This window comes from Dendrobium catenatum, unplaced genomic scaffold (genome assembly GCF_001605985.2).
Source record: "Dendrobium catenatum unplaced genomic scaffold, ASM160598v2 fragScaff_scaffold_1425, whole genome shotgun sequence".
Lineage (NCBI taxonomy): Eukaryota > Viridiplantae > Streptophyta > Magnoliopsida > Asparagales > Orchidaceae > Dendrobium > Dendrobium catenatum.
The window spans coordinates 47,233-58,253 of NW_021319887.1; positions in this window are offsets into that span (position 1 = coordinate 47,233).

Sequence of the window (11,021 nt, forward strand, 5' to 3'; positions counted from 1 at the left end):
GTGGCGATGAAGGAGAGCATTAAATCAGCGATTCGATTTGCCTGTGGGAGACAGATTCGGGAACGAGAAAGCGCGGCCAGATCTCTGCCTGATCGTCGATCAATCGCAAGCAGATGAAAATTTTTAGGTGCAGTTTGGTAGCAGCATTTAAGCAGGATTTGAGCTAAATCCTGCTTCCCTTTTTTTGACGTAAATCCCAGTCAGCGGATTTAAGGAGTTTGGCCCGAAGAAAAAGGGGAGAAAGATGGTTACCTTCCCAGCGAACTAGCTCTCGCCGGTACTTCCTATCCACCAGGAAGGGAACGTAATCAAAGGAGGTGAATAAGATTTTTGGCTGTTTAGCAACAGTATTTATGCAGGATTTATGCTAAATCCTGCCAAACAGGATTTGAACGCCCCCTAAATCTCACGGCGGAATAAATCCTCCGTTTCCCTCTTTTTTCAGTTAATCACGGATTTACTAAATCCTGTAGGTCGGCAGATTTACGGGATTTGGCTGGAGAAGCGCGCGTAAGGAAGAAAGTTACCTTCACAGCGGGCGAGCTCGTGTTGTAACTTCCAATCCAACAGCAAGGGAACGTCGTCGAAGGAGCGAAGCCGAACAGCAACGAAGAAGCGTGACTCGTGCAATGTCTACACGTCCTGCCAAGGAACAAAGCCAAATAGTAACGAGAAAAGAGAAGCTGAAAAGCAAACCCTAGACGACTCTCACTCTTAAGCTATTATTCGTTCTTAATTAATAAAAATGAAATTAGTAATACTTAAGTAAATTAATTAAGTAATTAATACTATAATTAGTGCATAAATTAATTATGCAATTTAATCTAACTAAATAGTTAGTAATATAATTATTAATTGAAATTTAATACAATTAGCCTAATTCATATAAATTAAAATTGAAATTATTGAATATATAAATATTAGTGTAAATAATAATTAAATAATTAATAAGTAGTAAATAATTAAACTAACTAAATCATTTTTTGGAGAATTAGTTAAATAATTTATTATTTACAAATAATCAATTAATTAATTAGATAATTAATAATATAATTAGATATATGATACATCATCAAAAAATTATCTTGATCGGGCATGAATCTCGAGGCAAAATCAAGTTGGAAACTTCTAAAATTAAAATTGGAACTATCCGAACTCCGATTTCTGTAAACTTATAGTCAAACTGAGCGTCTCGGAAATATGAACCCAACGAGACCAAAATCAACTCAATCTGGGTTCAAATGGGTCAAAATCAAGGGTTAGAAGCGCTATTGGAAGGTTCGAACCACAATTTGGATTACCAAATGGTTTTCAAACATGACGTGCTTATATTCGAATCGACAGGCTCGACGAGACAAATCCAGCGAGTCCAAGATCATGAAATTCTGACATCTCTAAGTTATTCAAATGTCCATTAAACAGTTCTTGATCAAGGGATTCAATATCAGCCGTCCATCCAACCACTCCCCATTCACCCTTGATCTCTCATCTATTTACAGGCCATGCCACTCTAGAAATCTATAAATAGACCCCTCATTTCTCTTGAAAGGGGATTGAAAGAAGGAAGAAGAGAAGGAAGAGAAGGAAGAATCTCCTCCTCGACCACCACCAAACTTTCACTGGACCACCACTTGAGGCCCTCACCTCCGGCGGAGCACCGCTTAACGTCGTTGCTCCGCCGAACCACCACCTAAGGCCCGGACTTCTGCCAGACCAGCACTTGAGGCCCTTGTTGACCTCATTATTCGAAGTCAATTTCCCTGGAATCGACTCTGGTACCTAGGTTTTCATAGCCTAGTGTAGATGTCGCACCCGCAGGATTTCCCTTAGGTGGACACCTAATGACGTAGCATCGACTCGAACCTATCACTCAACTCGAATCAAAATCAATTCAATCCAATTTTAATTCAACTCCAAATGAACTCAAATCAAGACCGCTTTATGATTCGTTAATGTCAATCGACTCAATTTAATATAATCTAATTCGATTTTGATCAAATTGATATATCATTGAGCTTAAAACAACTCACAAATCAAATCAAAGTAACTCAAATTTAATTCGATTTCAATGGCTTCAATTAACCCGTTTTGACTCGTCAGAAGTATATATATAATAATAATTGATACGTCGTCAAAAATTATCTTAATAGGGCACGAATCTCGATGTAAAATTAAATTTCAAAACTTAAAAAATTAATTCGGAGACCATACGAAATCCAATTTCAGCAAACTTACAGTTGAACTGAGCATCTCAGGAATACAAACCCAACGACACCAAGATCAACCCAATCCGAGCCCAAATGAGTCCAAATCAAGGGCTCAAAGCGCTGTTGGAAGGTTAAAACCGCAATTTGAGTTACCAAACGGTATCCGATTTTGACGAGCTTATACTGGAATCGAACGGCTCGTTGAGAAGAATCCAATGAGCCCAAGATCACCGAATTCCAAAATCATTAAGGCCTTCAAATGTCCAACGAACGGTCCACGATCCAAGGGTTCAGCAACAACCCATAACCACCCACTCTCCTCTCACTCAACCGACCTCCTCTCATCTCCCTCTCTAAAAAAAACAAAAAAATTTCAGAACTCCTTCCCATTCGCAAGGAACCCCAACACCCACTCTCCTCTCCTCTTCAAGTTACATGAAATCAGCCTCGTCTCCACACGAAGTCCCCTCTGTCGCTCCTACAATAGTTGCACGCCGACAATCTTCTAAATCTTGGGTATATCCTCTACATATTCATCTTCTTTCTTTTCCTTTTAACAATTTTAATGATGAAAAAGTGATTTGAGAAAGTTTAATACTATCATTTTTTAAAAGGAGAAGAAAGTTTGTTAGATTAAAAATGTGAGAATTTTTCTTTTTGTTTTCTCTTATAGCAAAGAGAAGAATTTTCTTCTGTTGTTTAACTCAATCTTATTTGGATTTTCAATGATTCATGAATGTATAAGCTATTAAATTGGAATGCATGCTTATTTCTCATTACATTTAAATGAAGACTAAATGCATTTCTTAAAAGATTTTATGAAAAGAAATCTAAAAGAATATGGTTAAAATTCACGGGTTTTCCTTTTCATTCAAAAGAGTATATTTGAGATAAAAATATGATGAGTTCATTTAGTTATAGTAATCGTAATTTATGTTTGGAAAGGTTTCTTTGATTGAAAATATTTTTTTAGAGATTAGAAGATGCATCGTTTGCTGTATATCTTTTATTTCTAACATCTAGTTAGTAATCTTATCTTAAGATTATAATAGAATAAAAGATATCGGTTCATATGTGAAATTTTGTTGGAAACTATGCATATGCTTCGTGATCAAATTATGAGAATAATATATTTCAAATGTAAGATTGTAGGCTTTATGTTGGCAAGTTTGCGATTTTTAGAGAAAATGAAATTATCTAATTCCTCTTTCTTTTAATGTTAATTAGCACAATTGTTAAGATGAAACGAGTAAATGAAATGGTGTTTGGTGGTTATAAGAAATTTTTTTCTTCTTCATATGATCGTGTCATTTATTGTCAAAATTCTTTGTATTTGTTGTATTAGCTTTAAAGAGAAAGTTCAATGATTGCATTGGTAGTATACTTTGAGTTTTGAAAAGAATTTTGTTGAAATTTTTTTCTTTTATTAAACTTTGTATAGATATTTAAGTTGAGACATAGTCTAAGAAATTTGCATATTCTCATACAATGATTTAAAAAAATAATAATTTTTCTTTTGTTTATGAAAATAAAGTGTTTGATGAATTTATGTATGTTAAGAAAGACGAAATGTGTAAAGGTGGAAATGTGGTAAAATTGGTGTATGATTTGAAGAATAGAAAAGTGTATGTTTGAGTGAAAAGTAAAGTATTTGGTTTGGCAAGAAAAAGTAATTTGCATATGTGTATAAAAGTGGAATATGTGTGGGTTTTGAAAAAGTGAAAGTGTATATATCTTTGGAAAGTAATCTATGTATGTTTTGGAACATGACATATATATGTGTGTTTGAATAATGGAAATTGTATGTGTTTTGGAATGATAGAAATTGTGTATATGAAATATAAGGTGTAATGTATGATCTTTGAATGGTGAAGTGTGTATTTTGAAAGGAAGAAATGTATGTTTGAAAATTGAAGATGTATTTTTTTGAAAAGTGAAAGTATTTGTGTTAGAGAATGTTTGGTTTGGGTGAATAGTGAAGAAAGTAAAATCTATCTTTCTTTCTTTACCTCTCTCTTTCCTCCTTTTACTCCCTATTTCTTGTGCCTTGGGGTGAATGTTGGAAAGATATACTATATGAGTGTCAAGTGAAAAGTCAGAAGATATCAACAGAATCGCGTCTTAATTCAAGCCCGAAGAAAGGTACGTTTACTTTTAGTAAATTTCAATTATTTCATTATTATTAATATAAATGAACTTCTAATCCATTTTTCCTATTTTCTTTCTTATTTGCATATAACTACGGAGGAAGGTATGATCGAGTGGACAAAAGGACACAGGAGCGAATGACGTCAGTCGCCTCTATCCAACGGGATAGAGGTGCTGAACGGGCGGAACCACCGGGTCGTAGCCCCTGGTGACTGTGTGAGTATTTCTAAACTTAGAAAACCTTTAGGGACCCTTTGATGTGGTGTGCTGTGAACCATTCCTTTAGTTCCCGTGTAAGTAACTTCAATTTAATTAGGATTACTTTTTTTTTTAGATCCCAAACTCTTTTACACACGTGCAAAATCCTATGGGTTAGTAATAACAAGATTTTCACCTATATAATAAGTAGTGACATTTAAGGTCAAAGATTAAGGACTGCGTCTTTGAAACTTAGACTTAGGATGCAAGAATGTACACTTAGATTAGGTAGAAATATTAACATAGAAAACTAGTAACATTCTATTTTTATTATATTATTATTTATTATATTTATTTTTTTTATTTGTACTTATTATTTAACATTAATTAATTTAATTAACTAAAATTTTCTTATTTAAATATAATGACCACGTATGAGTATAGTCAAAAATCTCACAGCTTATACAATCAGCTTAATACTTGTTTAGCTGCTGTAGGACAAAGCCGACTCTTAGTTTTTAGTTATGGCGGAGTTTATTTCTTTATGCTGTTATGATCGGGTCTTTCACTTTCATTGCATAGTTGGAGTGTTATAATTGTTGTATTGTGTTGTGTCTACTTACTTTTACTGCACTTTGTGTTGTTGTTATGTTGATGAAGATTGGTACCGGTAGGTTAGGAGGCGTATCTGTAGATTGTTCATGAATTTCATGCAGGTGGCCACACTCATGCAGGCTTAGATACATAATGGTAATTAATCAAATAATTTATAAAAGCGTAACAATGCTTCAGCTGCTTAGGGCCCCAGAAATAAAGAAGATGTGTGGCCAAGTGACTAATTTATATTAATTATAATGTAATATATAACTGCGCTTGGATGATTTTGTATATAAATTGCTTAGGATAACCCTGCAGTGTTGATTTCTTTTCTTCTATTTGAATTGGTAATGTAATGTAATGTATTTGAAAAGTCCAAAAATTGTGAATTATTTATTAAAATGGATATCACATTCAATTGGAATTTGAAGAAAAGAATATACCTTAAAGATATTCTTTTTATTTGAAAAGTCAAAATTGATGATAGTATCAATACCAAATAGAAAGAAAATATCTCCTTTAGGGATGAGTTTCTTTTTTCTTTGGATAGATCCAAAGATACACGGCAGACCCAACTCGTTAGAGAATAATGAAAAAGCAAGAAGATATGAAAAGAAGATGATAAATAAAGATTTCGAGGTAATAGTATGTCCCTTCAAAAGTTATTTGCTGTCATTTATAGATCTTGATGGGTTTTTGGGTGCCCGGGGCCACTTTAGATTCGTGGTCGGGTTGCAAGGATTGGATTTATTCTAATGGACATTGGATATTATAATTTTGGATATTATTAATGTGTTGTTTACATTTAATTTACTTGGCAGGTAGCTTTTTGGCCCTTGATGTTCTGTTTTGTTTTTAACTGGATACGAAATCAGAGTGCTTTTTTCTAAGTACATTCATAAAATTTTTTTACTGTAAATTTTTAATAAAAATTTTTTAAGGCTCATAGTAACTCTACGAGTCTATATATAAAGTCGTGCCATAGCGTGGCTAGACGCTCAAGGGCAAATCTACACTTATTTATTATAACTTTCGCCTCTTCCTTGTTAGGCACTCCCCGCTGGGTGTATGGCAGACCACTTGACCTATGAGGTGATGACTTCTGTCAAGGGAAGTTGTGCAATCTCTAGGGAAAAACCTATTTTCTAAAGGTCCTAATTTTAAATGCCTTTATTCATTTTTATACATTCAAGTCAATTAGCATGCATTGCATTAGATACAAATTAAAAAAGAGTCTAAAATATTAATTGCATTTTTAGACATTTTTCACCATACATAAGTTGAGGGACCAATTAGGATTTGTCTTAGATGTCGATCCTCAATTCCTTAAAACTTTAATAACATCCCTACCCATCTTTCATAAGGGACTTGACACATGGTTTTAAAGCGCTTAGGTGGTTAGCTGGCTCCCCAATCCAGGCCGGGGTAAGTCCAGATTTGCACTTCATTAGTTAGGTTCGGTTCACTATTTTATAGTACCCAAATTAGATTTACGTTCTGAGGTAGATTCTTTTTAGATCTTAAGTCCTCGCCCTTCGGGAATATAATCCCAAATTTCTAATAAAATGTCAACTTAAACATAAAATTTTCCCCTAAAATGTAAAACCTAACATAGGGTAGGCTGAGGTTGTATCTGAGCTTCTCAGAATCTGACGCCTCATACTTTTCTTCCTTTGATCCACTAATAAATGTTCAACATTGAGCTTTCTCCTTGAAAAATTCATACTTCTATTTCCATGTCTTTTACTTTGTACTCAAAAGGGTATGAAATCACTACTTTAATCGAGAGTTTTCATAGGAGCTTCTCTCCTAGGATGTAATTAACTATAGAGGCTTGCCTCTATAGGGATTTGAGAACCCCAGACTAAAATAAACCTTATTTTATTCGTATAAAACAAGGGAAGAATCTTCGGGAACGTAGATATTTTTTAAAACCTCATTTCTAATTTTGAATAGACTTGTAGAATGTTATTATTATCTTTTCAGATAATATAATATTATTCTTGTTATATTCAACTTTAGAAATGATGAATTTTATAAAACTCATTCTCGCTTTTGGATATCTTGAAGAATGTTATGTTCGTCTTTTTAAGATGATATAATATTCTTCTTGCCATATCTAAATAAAAGAATGAATAAACTTTTTTAAAAACGTATTTCTATCTTTAAACATATTATATATAATTTCATGTTCATCTTTTGAGATGATATGTTATTCTTTGAACTATGTTTGATTATAGAAATATCAATTTTCAAAATCCTATTTTGATATTGAATCCATTATAGAATATTATATCGGCCTCTCGAGACTGTACTTTATTCTCAATGTAGTATTTGATTACAAAATAGGAGAAAATCAAATCTGCGTGGTGACACAATTTTTCACACCAAGGTTTTTCTGGCGACTCTGCTGGGGATCAATCCTCTCTCCATCTTTAGCAGTGTTTTATACCCTTTAATCGGTAGTATACTTGTGCTTGTCATAGGTTATAACTACCTTTTTTCCACCGGTTCTTTTATTCATTTTATTCTTGAATAATTTGGTCGGTATCTAAAAATTTTAGAGGTCTTATTTTGGACCCCGTTAGATAACTAACGAGGAGCTCCTTTTTAATGGCCTTTTTGTAAAGAAAATCCTTGTGTACTAATTCGAATGTTGCAGTTACATTTTTCTTGTAGCTTGATGTTTGATTTAGCACTGGGTCCAAAATCCTTTTGCCCAATCTTTATTAATATGCATAGTTACTTATTTTAGTAACTTAATGTATTATTTGGATTGGGTCTAAAAACTTTTAAGTCTGAAAAATTTTAAACTTCTCCGTGTCCTAGCCAACATATTGCAGTTATATATTTTTGTAACTTGATATGTGGCTGGACAAATCTCAAGAAAATTTGAGCTTTTAAATCAAAGTTTTCTCATTATCTAAACCAACATATTACAATTATATATTTTTATAACTTAATATGTTTGGTAGGATAGGATCCAAAAGCTCAAACCTTCAACTCAAAATTTTCTGCTTGTCCTAATAACATATTGTAGTTACATGTCCTTTGTAGCTTGATATGTTTGCTAGGATAGGGTCCATAATCTGATATATGAAAGATTTTCAAGATTAAATTCGATTTGATTTGAGAAAAGTTTAAAGGTTAAAATACAAGTCAAACTTATAAAAATAATTTTTGCTAGAGAAAATAGTAGGTTGATTTCTTTTAAAAAGAAACTTACCTCTATCTTCCTTAAATTATAATTAAAACTTCAGTGTGGTTGACTCCTCTAAACACTTAAAGAATAAGACCTATGGTTATCAATGCTAAAATGAAAAGTGTGTTCCCTCCCTCCCTCCACTTGGGTGGATTAAGGCTTTAGATGAAGATATATTTAATCTCATTTCCTTTTGGAACCTCAAAATATAAAAGTTTACCTAATTTTGCTAGGTTCCTAGCAATCATTAAATTAAATTCAAATATATTTTCAAATCTTTCATTCAACCATATTATGATTTTTCTAATCTTAGGAATGTATAAATATTGGTTGATATATTGAAAGTTTGAAAATCATTCTAAATTCCCTCATCTTTAACCTTATTATAGGTTAAAGTTTAAGATGCCTATAAATCCTATTTCCAAAGGGTACTACATGGATATGACGATTTGTCCTCTTCCATGTGGTTTAACTCTAATAGATTAGGGATTTTATGGCATGTGATAAAAATAAATTGCTAGTCAATTACATAAAAGTTTTTATCATCTGAAGTTTTCTCTTATGGTAATATTTTAAAATCAAATATTAGCTAAGTTTACTCTTGGTTTTATTACTCCATTTGAGAAAACTCATGAGCAATTCTTGTTAAGATTGATCATCTTAAATTCCTCTTTCAATCAAAGACTTGGGATAATTCAAGGTTCTTTATTAAGGCTAACCCATGATATGATAAACATTTCTTTATCATGTGACTTTTTTTTTAAAATTAATTGACACACCTTGAATTGATACCACATCAGGTGATTTTATAACATCTTTAAAAGTTTTCTTCTTCAGTAGTGATAAAAAAAAATATATATATCATATTTGGGTTCACCCATTATGATATTCATAAATACTTTCTTTTAAATTAAGATTTATATCAAATTGAAATTGGAGGAAGTAGAAGTCTTATTCATCTCATAAGCACCTTGCAAGTTGATGATCTTGTATCATAATTATCTCAGTTAAGTTGTTTATTCCTACTATAGGATTGGGTCTGATTTGTAGATCCATCAACCTTGTATATGAGGGTTAATTTTCTACTCTTATACTTGGAAGATGATTTTATAATTGGAATAATTATTTTAAGATTTGAATAAAGGAAGCCTAAAAAAAAATAATAATAATAAGAAAAGAGAAAAAAGAGAAAAAAGAGACACATTCATTAAATGTGTAGCAAAAAAAAACGAGACACATTCATTAAATGTGTAGCAAAAAAAAAAAAAGGCTTCCTATTCTAAATCTTGAATATCAAAGGACCTATTTATCCTTTAGTATTTTTAATACTTGACTTTGAGAATTCAAAATTTTTATTCATCATCAAGCATTGATGTTCTATTAGATGTAAAATATATATATCATATACAAGATTTGAAAAGATCGAATTTATACCTCCAATTTAATTTCTTTGGATATTAGTTTAAAAAGAAGAAAAAGATGAAGAAGGAAACCCCAGTTTTGCTTGTAGGGAGCTTTGATCTGGGTTAACAAAATCTAAATCTCGATACCTCTCTAGTTAGCAACTTGAGTAGGTCAGTTTAGATTTTCAAATCATTATCAAGAAAAATCACATAAATGATCAATCTAAATGGAATTATAATGGTGCTGGTTATGCATTATTTGGGTTTCACATATCTGACCTAATTAAGATGCATAAACAAACTATTATCTAAATATCTTTAACTCTCTTTTGAACATCTTCTAATTTGAATGAGATTCTAGATAGGGTCCTGATGCTTAATGATCTATAGTGATATTTATGGATATAAAAATCACTTTCTTTAGATTCAAATTTTTGAAATTAAACTAAGGGACTTCCCTTAGTTGGTTTTGAAATGATTGTCTAATGTTCTCATTCACTGTTGAGTATATATCATACAAATTTAAATCTATTATTGACTGAACTAGGATGTTAGAACATGAGGGGTTCTATCCTTAGTGATGTCGATAATACCTTTATTTGAATCTTTGTCAAACTTCAAAACAAAATCAAGCTACAATTTGACTAAGTCCCTAATTGACTAATCTTGGATGTTAGAATTGGAGGAATTCTATTCCTGATAAAGTCTATGGTAACCTCATCAAATAGATATAAAATTCATTTCAAGGTATATCTTCAGCTTATTATAAACTAGAATTAGATGTTAGAGTCTAAACAACTCTATTCCTGTTAGCATTGAAATTCAAAATATTTGAAACTACAATTTTCTTTAAAGAAAGTTGTTAAGTTTTGATTATTTGATTAAAGCTCAATTTGGTCATATTCAAACTATTTAATTCAGAGGGAGTCAACCCATCCTTCGTTGAGTTTTTGAATCTTTTCCAATGTCATTTTGATTGGGTAAAGATGATTAAAACTTAAGCGATCACAGTCAAATATTATAAGAAAATTATCAAATGAAAAATAAAGCTTTCACTTTTTGATGAAAATCAAACTTTTATCAATCATTATGAGAATTTGATATTCCTTAGTGCTGTCACTATAAAGGATGCTCAAATATTCTCCTTGTTCTTCAACAACTCATGCAAAAGTTAAAATTTTCTAAGGAAAAAATTATCATGTTGCATTTAGTTCTCCTAGAACATGCAAACGAGAACTCTAGAAGATTCTTATTATTTTCTTTGAG